At 40.0% G+C, this 13,720-nt stretch overlaps 1 pseudogene; it reads left to right on the top strand.

Annotated features, from left to right (window-relative positions):
• The first annotated feature begins 4,400 nt into the window (after window positions 1-4,400).
• Window positions 4,401-9,159, top strand: LOC138144461 (nucleolin pseudogene; annotated as a pseudogene).
• Window positions 9,160-13,720: the final 4,561 nt, after the last annotated feature.

Here is a 13,720-nt window from a genome sequence, read left to right as displayed (position 1 = left end):
TAATTCAATGGTATCATTGCTAGGCCTGTAACCAATGGTGGTTTAACAACCAGCTTGCTAGAAAAAAAGAAATTAATTCTTCACACACTTTCAGTTCGTTATGTTATTGTATCTTCTTCATAACTTTCTTAAGTCTAGACAATCAACAAAAAATAAATAAATAAGGTCCCAACTTGCTTTTGTTGTTCAGTCATGTTTGACTCTTCATGACCCCGTTTGGAGTTTTCTTGAAGATACTGAAATGGTTTGCCATTTCCTTCTCCAGCTCATTTTACAGATGAGGAAACTAAGGCAAACAGAATGAAGTAACTTGCCCAGGGTCACACAGCTAGTAAGCATCTGAGGCCAGATTTGAACTGAAAGAGATGAGATTCCCTGGCTCCAATCCCTACACTCTATGCCCTTTGCCAGCTAGCGACCATCCTAATTTTTGGCATTTGCCAATTTCTGGGCTGGAAATACTCACAATGAAAACTTTCTTTACTCCTATGAACTGGATCCAGCATACCATATCCTATAGCTTAAAGAAATCAAAGAAAAAGGGAAAGCTCCCATATTTACAAAAGTACTTAAAGCAGCTCTTCTAGTAGCAGCAAAGGGCTGGAAATTCATGGAGTGCTAACTAATTGGGGAATGGACTAAGAAATCATGATATATGGACATAATGAAATACTATTGTGTTGTAAGAAATTATAACAGGGACAATTTCAGAGAAACCTTTATGAGCAGATGCAGAGTGAAGTAAACAGCAACAGGAAAGCAATTTCTACAATAACAACAGTGTTGTAAAGATAAATTTTGAAAGATTTTAAAACTCTGATCTACATATTGACCAACCACAGCTCCAGAGCACTAATGATGAAGAATGCCTTGACAGATGAACTATGCCCTGACAGAAAGGTTATGAATTACAGGAACAGAATAAAATATATATTTTATTTATTTATTTAGAGATTTGTCTTGTTTGATTATGCACATGTTATACGGATTTTGCTTTTCTTTTTTTCCTAAAGGGGGAGTGGGCAAAGGGAGAGAAAATAAATATTTGTCAAAACAAACCCTAAGGATATACAAAAATTTTTTTTTAATTTATTCATGTATTTTTAGTTTTCAACATTCATGTCCACAAGATTTTGAGTTACAATTTTTTCTCCCCATCTTTCTCCTACCCCTCCACCCCAAAATAGCAAACCTACTGAATACCCCTTCTCCCAATCTGTTCTCTCTTATATCCTCCCCCATCACCCCCCCTAACTTTCTAGTAGGGCAAGATGCATTTCTATACCCCAGTGCCTGTATATCTTATTTCCCAGTTGCATGTAAAAAACAAATTTTTTTAAACATTTGTTTTTGAAACTTTGAGTTCCAGATTTTTTCCTTCTTCCCTCCTCATTCGCCCCCACTGGAGAGATAAGCAATTCATTATAGATTGTACATGTATAGTTACCCAAATCATTTCCAGAGTAGTTATATTGTGAAAGACTAACTATATTTCCCTCTATCCTATCCCGGCCCCCACTTATTCAAGTTTCTCCTTTAACCCTATCCCTTTTCAAAAATGTTTGCTTCTAACTACCCTCTCCCCTAATCTGCCCTCTCTTCTATCCCCCCTCTTATCCCCTGTAATAGTAATGGAATTTAAAGATCTCCCTGCATTGGCTTGGTTTTCAGGTTGAGTGTTGAAACCCAGAGCTTGTGAATCCCACTTGTGGGATGGACTTGTTGACATGAAAAAAGAGGGTTGAACTGGGAGGAGCTGGTGCTGTCGATTTAGAGAGGCACAAGCAGAGAGAGAGGCAGAAGAATTTTTGGAAGCAGCATTGTAGAGGCAGAGAGAGAGAGAGGGGATCGCTGAGGGCCAGCTCGAGCTGCCCAGGACTTTTGAGGGCTGCCATCTGTAGCTGCCAAGGACTGAGTAGACATGGCTGTGATGCTGATATTTTGTCAGTCTGTTTTGATGTTGTTTTGCCAGATTCGTCCATTGGTGAAGGACAGTGCTGTTGTTGCAGAGGTCCTGCTTACTGTTGGTTCAAAAGCCCTGAAGAAGAATTTTCTTGTTGTATGTTTAAAGAAATCCTGGAAAAGGGTCTTGCTGATATTTTCAGGGGTCCTGAGACTGTTCTGCAGGCAAAGAGTGAATTGATAAGGACACTGGCAATGTATCTTGTGGCTTGGTTAAACTTTGTCTCCCCAGGAACAGAGATTGCTGAGAACTTGCCTCAGGTCAAGATGAAGAAAAGACCTCTCTTTGGGTATTAAATGCTGTGATGATATCTTAACTTGCTGTAGCTCAGGGGTAGGTGGTCTTTGTGCTCTCTACTGCCCCTTATTAGAAGGTGCTTGATGTTTAACTGATGATAATTGTAATTCAGTTGTGATCCAGGGGTGGGAAATTTGGCTTTTTGAGCTCTGTGACTGACCAAATGAATATACATCATTTAAGATTGGAAACTAATCTTTTTTTTTAAAGCAATTGGGGTTAAGTAACTTGCTTGAGGTTACACGGCCAGGTGTTTCTGAGTGGGTGCTAAGTGTCTGAGCCCAGATTCGATCCCAAGTCATCCCAACTCTGGGGCCAGTGCTCTTACTCGCTGTGCTACCTGGCCGCCCTGGAAACTAATCTTAATCTCCATTTGAGAAGAGAGACTTTGTGGTTGACTAAATGAATGTACTTTCCAGGGGTGGAGTAGGACTGGAAATTATTGAATCATACTTGGTGAATGCTGTATTTTGATTTTTTCCTTTTCTGTGAATGCTTTGCCTTAATTTGTCACTGAATAAAATGGAGAGTTACTATACTGGTATTCTGCACCTTGGAAGTTGCCTTTGCTTGGCATTATGTCCCCTACCCTCCTATTTTCCTGTAGGTTAAAATACCCAATTGAGTGTGTATGTTATTCCCTCCTTAAACCAAATTCAATGAGAATAAGGTTGTCCCACTCCCCCTTTCACCCTCCTGCTCTTCCCCTCCATTGTAATAGTTTTCTCTTGCCTCTTTTATATGAGATAATTTACCCAAATCTATCTCTCCCTTTCCCCTTCTCCCAATAAATTGCTCTCTCACCTCAATTTTATTTTTTAGATATCATCCCTTCATATTCAACTCAGCCTGTGCTCTCTATAATACATGAACATACCTATGCCCACACTCACATGTATATTTATGTACAAATATACACTCGTATATATACATACATACATATATATATTATATATATATATATTCCGTCCAACTATCCTCCTACTGAGAAAAGTCTTATGAGTTACAATTATCATTTTTCCATGTAGAAATATAAATAGTTCAACTTTAATAAATTCCTCATGATTTCTTTTTCCTGTTTACCTTCTCATGCTTCTCTTGCTTCTTGTATTTGAAAGTCAAATTTTTTGTTCAGCTCTGGCTTTTTCATCAAGAATGCTTGAAAATCCTCTATTTCATTGAATTTTTTCCCCTGAAGCATTATATTCAGTTTTGCTGGGTAGATGATTCTTGGTTTTAGTCCTAGCTCCTTTGACCTCTGGAATATCATATTCCAAGCCCTTCAGTCCCTTAATGTAGAAGCTGCTGGGTCTTGTGTTATCCTGATAACAATACTCAAATTGTCTCTTCCTGACTGCTTGAAGTATTTTCTTCTGACCTGGGAACTCTGGAATTTGGCTATAATATTCCTAGGAGTTTTCTTTTGGGGATCTTTTTCAAGAGACAATCACTGAATTCTTTCAATTTCCATTTTGCCCTCTGGTTCTAGAATATCAGGGCAATTTTGCTTGATAATTTCTTGAAAGATGGGATCTAGGCTCTTTTTTTTTTCATGGCCTTCAGGTAGTCCAATAATTTTTAAATTATCTCTCCTGTATCTATTTTCCAGGTCAGTGGTTTTTCCAATGAGATATTTCACGTTGCCTTCTATTTTTTCATTTGTTTGGATATGTTTTATAGTATCTTGATTTCTCATAAAGTCATTAGCTTCCAGTTGCTCCAATCTAATTTTAAAGGAGTTATTCTCTTTGGTGAGTTTTTGAAATTCCTTTTCCATCTAGCAGATTCAGCTTTTCAAGGCATTCTTCTCCTAACTGGCTTTTTTTTGCCATTTAAGTTAGTCTACTTTTTAAGGTGTTATTTTCTTCAGTGTATTTTTGGGTCTCCTTTAGCAGGATGATTTAGCATGATTTTCTTGTATCATTCTCATTTCTCTTCCCAATTTTTCCTTCATTTCTCTCCCTTGATTTTGTAAATATTTTCCTTTGAGACTTTTGATTCAGGAGTTCTGACTTCATTGTCTTCCCCCCATTCCATACCTTGATATTTTTTGTCTCAAAAAAAAAAAAAAAAGGATTCTATGGTCTGTTTGTGCTTCCTCATCTTGCCAGTCAATTACTTGACTTTTGAGCTCTTTGCCATGGTAGAACTCTGCTTCCAGAGTGGAGAGAGCTTCATCCAAAATTGTTGGGGTTTTCACAGCTACTGGAGCTATCAGGAGGGTACCTTCTCTACAGCCCCCAAACCTCACTGGTCACACACCCCAGAACCACCACCCAAGACCGTGATCCAGATCCAAGCAGGTTACAGCAAGAGTGATTACCCTTTGAATGGTTGCTTGGTAACTCTACAATCTGCAGGCCAGGGTCCCAAGGCAGCCATGGGGCACAGCTACTGCACCTCCAATCACTTCTTGCCCCAGAGGTAGGGGCCGGACTGCAGTCTTCTGTGTGTCCCCCCCCCCCCCCGTTCCAACAGAGTTTCACACTGACCTTTTACTTTGTCTTTGTCATTTATGGAGTGAGAAGTATGGAAACCACCACAGCTGCTGTAGATTCACTCTTTTGAAGTCTACTCTGGCTGCTGCTGGTTGGGGCTGCCCTTGGCCAGGGCTCACACAAGACTGAGCTTGGCTCTCAGCTCAGTGTGATAGACCTTTCCTGTCATCCTTCCAGGCTGCCTTCAGTGGGAGATTTGTTTCTCTCTGTCACTTTGTGGGTTCTGTAGCTCTAAAGTTTGTTTAGAGCCATTTTTTATATGTATTGAAAGTGATTGGAGCCACAGCCCATGCCAAGTTTGTGCTTCTACTCTGCCATCTTGGCTCTGTCCCTACAAAAATATTTATAGCTTTTTTGACATAACAAAGAATGGGAATCTAAGGGGGTGTCGAAAATTGAGAAGTATTTGAATGAGTTTATATATGTAAATATGAAAGTAGACTATTGTACTATAAGAAATATTAAAGGGGATGATTTCAGAGAAACCTGGATAGTTATATAAACTGATACACAGAGTGAAATGAACAGAACCAGGAGAATAATGTATATACAAAGACAATAATGTGGCACTTTGAAAGAATTAGGAATTCTGATCGGTGTAATGACCAATCACAATTCTAGAGCTCTAATGATCAAACATGTTACCTACCTCATGATAGAAGTAAAGAACTCAAAGTCTCAGAATGAGACAAAATTTTTTTAATATGGCTGGTATAGAATTTTTTTTTTGCTTTGTAATACATGTTTGTCACAGAGATTTTGTTTTTCCTTTCATTTTTAATGGAGAGGAGAGAAAAAGGAATATTTTTATTGATTGGAAAAAAATACAATTTTGTAAAAGAAAAATGCTTATTTTTTTGAAAATGAAATTTGAAGAAAAAAATAAGAAAAAGAGAAGTATATTCAGTGTTTTTTTTGTTCCCTAGGGTTTGGTTGACTGTCAGGTTTTAAAGAAGATACTGAGTAGTCCTAATTATGGTATTTCTGAATGAGACAAGCTATGAGTTGCTTACCACTGATAATGTGGTATTCCACATTAATTTTACCAATTAAATGACCTTGAAAAAAATGTATATTCCATGCTAATGTCTGATCTACTAATCCCAGCACATTGTTTCCTTTTATAATGCAAAGGTCAGGGGCGGCTACGTGGTGCAGTGAATAGAGTACCAGCCTTGGAGTCAGGAGGACCTGAGTTCAAATCTGGCCTCAGACACTTAAGACTTACTAGCTGTGTAACCTCAGGCAAGTCATTTAACCCCAAATGCCCTGCCTTCCCCCCTCCAAAAAGCAAAACAAAAAACAAAAAAACAAAAAATTAATGCAAAGGTCAATCAGTCAGTAAAATGTATTAAGTGCCTATTATGTGCCAGGCACAGTGTTCCAGGTGGGAGGAGTAACATCACTAATTCTCCCTTAAAAAGAAGCCAAAAAGAGCAGTACCATTTCTTGGCATCCTGCATTCTTTCCTTCCTTCTGTGTGGATTTGGGAGCACCTTATCAATGCATTCATTCCATAAAATTGGTTCCCATTGAGTCTCTACCAGGAAAGGGCTGCCCTAGGATGACTCCTCCTAGAGCCCTCTGCAACCACTTGGTTACCTGGGCCTCTGCCATGGATCTGTACCTTTTGCCCCCTGGTCAAGTGCTGTCATCATGCTCAAGCTGCTAACAATCAAGGTGAGCCAAAGAAAATGGCTCCTCCCTCAAATAATATAGAAGACAGTGAAGATGAGGACATGTCAGAAGATGAAGAAGGCAGTTGAGAAGAGGTTGTGGTCCCTCAGGAGAAGGGCAAGAATTGCTGTGGCTACACAAGCAAAGAAGGTAACACCAACCAAAAAAGCTATTGTTGCTATCACACCTGCCAACAAAGCAGTTATGACTCCTAGTAAAAAGGCTCCCATAGACCCTTCTAAGAGAGTGACTATCTCAGCCAATGCTGCCATCATATCAGGCAAGAAGGGAGACATTCCAGCGAAAGCAGCAGCCACCCCTCTAAGGAGGAGGAAGGTGAGGAGGAAGATAAAGAGCCCATCAAAGAAGCAATAAAAAAGAGGAAAAAGGAAATGAACAAACAGAAAGCTCCCAAAGCCAAGAAACAGAAATTGTTAGTTGAAGCATCTGCAAATTTCAATCTCTTCACTGCTAAGTTGAACGTCAACAAAACTGCTTCTGAGCTAAAAACCGGCATCATGAAAATTCTTTGCAAAAAAGGACCTTACCGTTGTGGTAAGCATTGGCACCACCAGGAAGTTTGCTGCGTGGAATTCAAATCCACAGGGGATATGACTCTGGAACTCAGTGGCTCCAAAGTGCTTGGCTCTGAAATGACACTGGACAAAAACAAGAGAAAACAAAAAAGATCAAGATGCAGAACAGTCTTCATCAAGAATCTACTGTATAAAGTAATTCAGGAGCAGCTCAAGGAAGTGTTAAAAGATGCTATTGAGATCAGATTACATGAAAGATGAGACACCCAAAGGAATTTCCTAGGGTAAATCTGAGACAGAATTAGATGTGGATAAGGTTTTGGAAGAGAAACAGGGAACTAAGATTGATGGTCAGGCTCTCATTCTGGACTTCACAGGGGAGAAAAGTCAAGGATGAGAGAATTCTCCCTGGAGCAGGAACAGCAGCAAATGTAATGTAATGCCAAGGAAAGGCAACTTCCCAAGGTTCAAAATACCAGCATAGGTGCTCTCCATTTTATTCAGTGACAAATTAAGAACAGAGAAGATCAAAATATGACATCATTCAAAATACAGCATTTACTAAGTGTGATTAAATAATCTCCAAGTACTACCCCACCCCAGGACCTTACATTCATTCAATCAATTACAAAGTCCCTGGTCTAAATACTACTCTACCCCTAGGCTGTACCTTCATTTAGTCCACCACAAAGCCCCTCTTCTCAAATGGAGATTAGTTTCCAATCATAAGTAAAGTACATTCATTTGTTCAATCATAGAACACAAAAAGGTCAAAAGTTCCCCACCCCTGGATCACAATTGATTCTACCTCAGAGTCACAACAAGTTTAAGCACAGCACTTAATACCCAAATGGAGGTCTTTTCTTCATCTTGACACGAGGCAAGTTCTCAGCAATCTTTGTTCCTGGGGAGACAAAGCTTAGCAAGGCCACAAGATACATTGCCAGTCTCTTCATTAATTCATCCTCTGTCTGCAGAACAGTCCTAGGACCCCTGAAAACATTAGCAAAACCCTCTCCCAGGATTTCTGTAAACATACAACAAGAAAATCCTTCTTCAGGGCTTCTGAACCAACAGAAAGGTTCCCAGACCCCTGCAACAACAGCACTGTCCTTCACCAGTGGACAGTATTCACTCTCTGTCTGCAGGACAGTCTCAGGAGCTCTTAACCAACAGCCAGGTTCCAGGACTTCTTCAACAACAGGACTGTCTTTCACCTGTGGACAAATCTGGCAAAACAACATCAAAACAGACAGACAAAGTACCAACAAAACAGCCATGTCTCCTCAGTCCTTGGCAGCTCCAGGGGCAGGTCTCAAAAGTCCAGGGCAATTCAAAGTGGCTCTCAGCAATCCTCTCAGTCTCTCTCTGCCTCCACGAGGGTGCTGCTGCTTCCAAAAAGTTCTCCTGCCTCTGTCTGTCTGTCTGTCTGTCTGTCTGTCTCTCTCTCTCTCGCCTCTCCAAACCTACATCACCAGCTCCTCCCAGTTCAGGACTCTCTTTTTATGTCAACAAGTCCATCCCACAGGTGGGATTAACAAGCTCTGGGTTTTAACACAATCAATTTGAAAACCAAGCCAATACAGGGGGATCTTTATATTCCATTACTAGCACAGCAAGTCAGCAAAGACACTGAGGCTGAATGACCTCGCCTACAGTGCTACTGAAGAAAATCTGCAGGGAATGTCTAAGAAGGCCAAGTCCACCAGCTTGCACAGAACAACCAAGGCTAACCTGAAATGTACCCGTTCATTGAATTTGCCTCTGTGGAAACCATGAAAGAAGCTTTGAATTCCTGTAATGCAGAAATCGGAGGCAGAGCCATCGAGCTGCAGCTGAAGGGACAGACCACAGGGAATGCAGCACCAAGGAGCCAGTCCTACAAACCTTCATTCATCAAAAGGGCTGTGCAAAGACAGGAGAGAAGAAGAAACAAAGAAAAAAAGCATTTCCCAGCTCTGTGGGTGCCGGACAGTCACAGACAGGGAGGTTGTCTAAAGAGTATGGCTTTCTGGAATTCAACTCCAAAGAAGATGTTAAAGCTTCAGAGAAGTCCATGGAAGCTGGGGAGATGGATGGAAACAAAGTAACTGTGTATAGGGCCAAGCCCTGAGGGGATGGTAGAGGAGGCTAAGGAGGCTTTGGTGGCAGAGGCTGATGAAACTTTAGAGGTCAGGGTGGTATCTGAGGAGGCTGAGAAGGAGAAAGAGGCAAGCCACAAGGAAAGAAGATCAAGTTTGAATAGCTTCTCCCCATTTTCTTTCCCCCTGCCATTTCTGGGGGCTTTTTTGGAGGTGGGAAGGCACGGCACTTGGGGTTAAGTGACTAATAACTAGTAAGTGTTAAGTGTCTGAGGCCAGATTTGAACTCAGATCCTCCTGATTCCAGTGCCAGTGCTCTATTCAGTTCGCCACCTAGCTGCCCCTCCCCCCTACCATTTGAATGAACTTTGGGGGTTTTATGCTGTCACTTTCTGAGGATATTCCAAGACAAACATGCAGTCCAGAAAGCATTTTGGAAAAACCTGGATGACATTTCTTTTTTTTTTCAAAATTTTTTTAACAAGGAGGTTTTAATAGGTTTCCATACTCCCAAGCCCCTTGTTTCTTAATGTCAATATTCTCCTGATAATGTTATGTGGATACAAATCACTATATACCATAGTACAGGTACAGAAAGAACAGTTTCAGGTGAGTAAGGAGACAATGGAAAGTTGTCTAATATCCATTCATACTACCAATGCTGATGGAGGAATAAGATGTGTTGGTAAAGGCATCGTTGATACCTAGATGACCAGAAAAGGAGGTGGGCAGTAAGTGAAGTAGGAGTGACATCTAAGTACACAGACAACATAAAATAAAGCAGAAGAAAGCTGCCAGTGCATGGAGATGGTGGATTGATTGAAATATATGAACTAGAATGACACAGGATGAGACGGCACCTGTGGGTGGGTTGTAATTTCAAGCTGGGGGCAGCAGAGTGGGTATCTTGAAGTATAGAAACGATCATAATCTGGATGACATTTCAAGGGAGAGATGCATTAGTTTTGACTTTTTGCAGAGATAGGTGATGTATGTGGGAGTTAAACTTTCTGTCTATGATTTGTCTTGAGTTTATAATATGATATTCAATGCACAAAACTATTTTTTCCAACAACAACAAAAAAATACAAAACAATGGTTCCCATCCTGGTTCCCTGAAGTGAAGGGGAGCTGTGGGGAAAAACAGTACCAGAGGAACCAGATTCCAATCCAGGCTTTGCAGCTTTAGGCAAATCACTGAACCTCTTGGGCCTTAGTTTCCTCACTTATAACTTTGAGGAGCTGGACTACTTGGAAAACATTTAAAATTTCTTTTGGCTCTAGATCCCATGATCCTATCATTCAGTCTGATCTTCAGATTCTGTATCTGTTCCTGTCTAACCTTCCCTCCCCACCCCCCCAGGCTGTGGTATCATTGACAAATATGTTAAACAGCACAACACCAAGAACAGAGCCTTAAGACCACAAAAGACTCCCCAAGAGATCAAGGGATAGATTTCAAGGGGTCTGTGAATTGGATGGAAAAAAATTTACATCTCTATTTTTACTAGCCTCAAGCTGAAATTCAGCATTTCCTTCTATTACTTAAAAACTTCACTCTGAGAAGGGGTCTGTAGTTTTTACAAAGGCTTGTTTCTCCATTCCATCCACAAGCATAAAAACCTTTGGGTCCCTCAGCTACTTCTGTCTCTATGGCAGGTGAGGCAATAATACCCAGTCCATCCCAGGTCTCAGGTCATTATGCCTGACTATTTTTAAAAATTATTATGATTGGTCATTTACCCTTTACCTCCCACCATTCAGGGTGGCCATAATCCACCCCCACCCTCAGAAAAGAGGTACAGAGTAGTCACTCTTCATTTGGGTCATTCTGTACCCAAAGTATTGTTTTACATAAGAAGGATGCTCACTACCAGGAGAGTTATTATGGTTTTCGAAACCCAGGTGGCATAATTAGCAACAAAGGCTTGGGTGCTCCATATTGAGGCTCTTCAAGATACTTGACTATCTATCTTAAGCCTCACAACAAACTGATCCACCAGCTTCCTGGACAAGCTAGATGGATCAGCCAAAGAACTCCAAGGTAACATTGACTTTAGCTGATCATGAAGCCTATAGCCCTGGCAGATCACTACTGATCCAAAAAAGGCAGTATTTCTCTTCATCTGGATCTCTGTAGAGTTTGAAGTAGGTTTCTCCTTGCTTTTATTGAAAACAGTCTCCTATGGAAAGAGTGTGAGAATTTCTTGAAGTTGACAGATCCCTTCCAAAGGAAGTTGCCATTCACCATTTAAGCAGCTCAGGAAAATAAAAATATCAACTCTGGCTAGATAATTTAATACAATTCAATAAACATTTATTAAGTTGCTATTATGTGCAAAAAAATTTTTTCTTAAAGCAGTTACGCTTCCCAAGGAGCCTGTAGTCTATGGAAGAAGATACACCTCGTAAGTAAATATATACAAAATAATTTCAAGGAGAAAATGAATCAAGAAAATGATTTGCTTGATGAATACAACAATATAAATGGAAAGAAGAATAGCAACAACAAAAATTAATAAAACTGACCACGTTTGTCCCTAAAAAAATAAGCTGAAAACACGAATTTCTCATTTTTCTTTGCAAATGTAGGAGGCAACCTGGAACATTGCACATTCTGCCAGACTTGGTAAATGTGATAGGTTTGCTAAACTGATTTTCTCCTTTTAAATTTTTTTTGTTACAAAAGATGGTTCACTGAGGAGGAGAGAAAAAGAGAATATATTCAGGAATGAAACTGATGTAAAAACAAAAAAGATTATACAGTCAAAGAGATCAAAAAAGAGGAAAAGCACCCACATGTACAATGTTTATGAAAGATATGTAAATACATATACACACATAAAGATATATATATATATATATATATATATATACATGCCCTTTTTTTTCCGGAGGTTGGAAGACAAGGCAATTGGAGTTAAGTGACTCTCCCAAAGTCACAAAGCTAGTAAATGTCAAGTGTCTGAGGGCACATTTGAACTCAGCGCCTCTTGACTTCAGGGCTGGTGCTCTATTCACCATACCATCTACCTTTCCCAACATGCCCTTTTGTCATATTAAAAGAACTAGAAATTCAAAAGTTGATTCAACTTTGATCCTCAACATCTTTTTGCCACCTTTAGCTGAAGCAATAAACTCCTCCCAAAATCTTCCTTTAAAGAAGACACAGAAAAAGATAAACTCTTCATTTTATCAGCTACTTAACTTGGTTTCAACTCTAGAAATATCATGCCCCTGCAGGAGCTGCCCCGTGCTGTTCTCTCTCCCCCTCCTTTTTTTAGCCTTCTTTGTGTACTGTCTTCCCCCATTAGATCATAACCTCTTTGAGGGCAGGGACTATAATTCTTTTTAAGTTTGTATTTCTAACATTTAACACTGTGCCTAGCACTTGCTAAGCTATTAATAAACGTTTGATAGGCTATATGAGCAAGAGACTTGACATGTCAAAGCTCTATTTCTTCTGTTTTATGTTTCTTTCGTGAGCACAGGTGACCAAATATCAACCTTAAGATGGATGTGCCACAATTTAGAGGGGACTTTATGAATTTAAAAGGTCGGGAGGTCCTGTCCCCTTGGTCACAGCTAAGTTCTAAATTGGAGAAAATGACCATTAGCAAGAGTGAGAAACCCAAGCCCTGACCTGGCTGGTCAGAAGACATGGAGTATGAGGAGATAGTGCAGAGCCAACATAAGATGGAATAATTCCTATTCATAAGCTCTGAAAACTGCCTCATGTTCAGATGTTTAGGTCTCACCCTCCTGGCAGAGTATAACAAAAGTTAGTACTATCCCATATTTGGTTTGTTTCTTCCAATGTGTTCTGAGCATAACAGTAGTTAAGTTACTGAATCTTGTGTGATCTGATGCAAACTGCTGTGAACAGCACCAGGAAACAACAGCTTAAAAACAAACTTTGAAATATGGAAGAATTCTGATCAATGCAATGACCAACCACAACTCCAGAGAACAGAAGTTAAAGTATATTACCCCATCCTGACAGAGAAGTGATAGTCTCAGGACGCAAGAATGAAATGTACCTTTTTGGACATGGCCAATGTGAAGATTGATTTCACTTGAATGTGCACGTCTGTTACTTAGGTTTTGTTTTTCCAGAAGGGGGCTAGGGATGGAATGGGAGTGGCAGCAGTGGAGATAAAAATTTAATTCTTGATATAACTGAAAAAATAAATTTTAATTTTAAAAAAAGTTAACCTAGGGGAGGCTAGGTGGTGCAGTGAATAGAGCACCAACCCTGGAGTCAGGAGGACCTGAGTTCAAATAAGGCATCAGACACTTGACACAATTACTAGCCGTTCAACCTTGGGCAAGTCACTTAACCCCAATTGCCCTCCAAAAAGCAAAAAAAAAAAAAGTTAACCTAGAGGCTGAGTGAACTTCTTGTGAATGAATTAAACCAAGTTAAGATTTCAACCGCCTTAACCGAACCATTCGAGTGCAGTTAAGTTTCATAGCTACGAAACACAGACTGTCTTTGCTAAAGACTAAAGCTAGTTCAGTATTTTTGACCCATTTTACTGCTTTCTAGACTAGCTCCTTTTTGCATGACTCAGAGAAACCTGTGAAGTGAGGAGGGATCTGACCTCATCTGCTATGTTTCCACCGTCCATTATCATTCCTTCTACTTTGAATAGCAGTAGTCCCTTC

The sequence above is a fragment of the Petaurus breviceps genome, unplaced genomic scaffold (genome assembly GCF_028583685.1).
Source record: "Petaurus breviceps papuanus isolate PSGF00001 unplaced genomic scaffold, PetGlider_PUasm1.0 90700, whole genome shotgun sequence".
NCBI lineage: Eukaryota > Metazoa > Chordata > Mammalia > Diprotodontia > Petauridae > Petaurus > Petaurus breviceps.
This window is presented reverse-complemented; position numbering and strand designations above follow the sequence as displayed.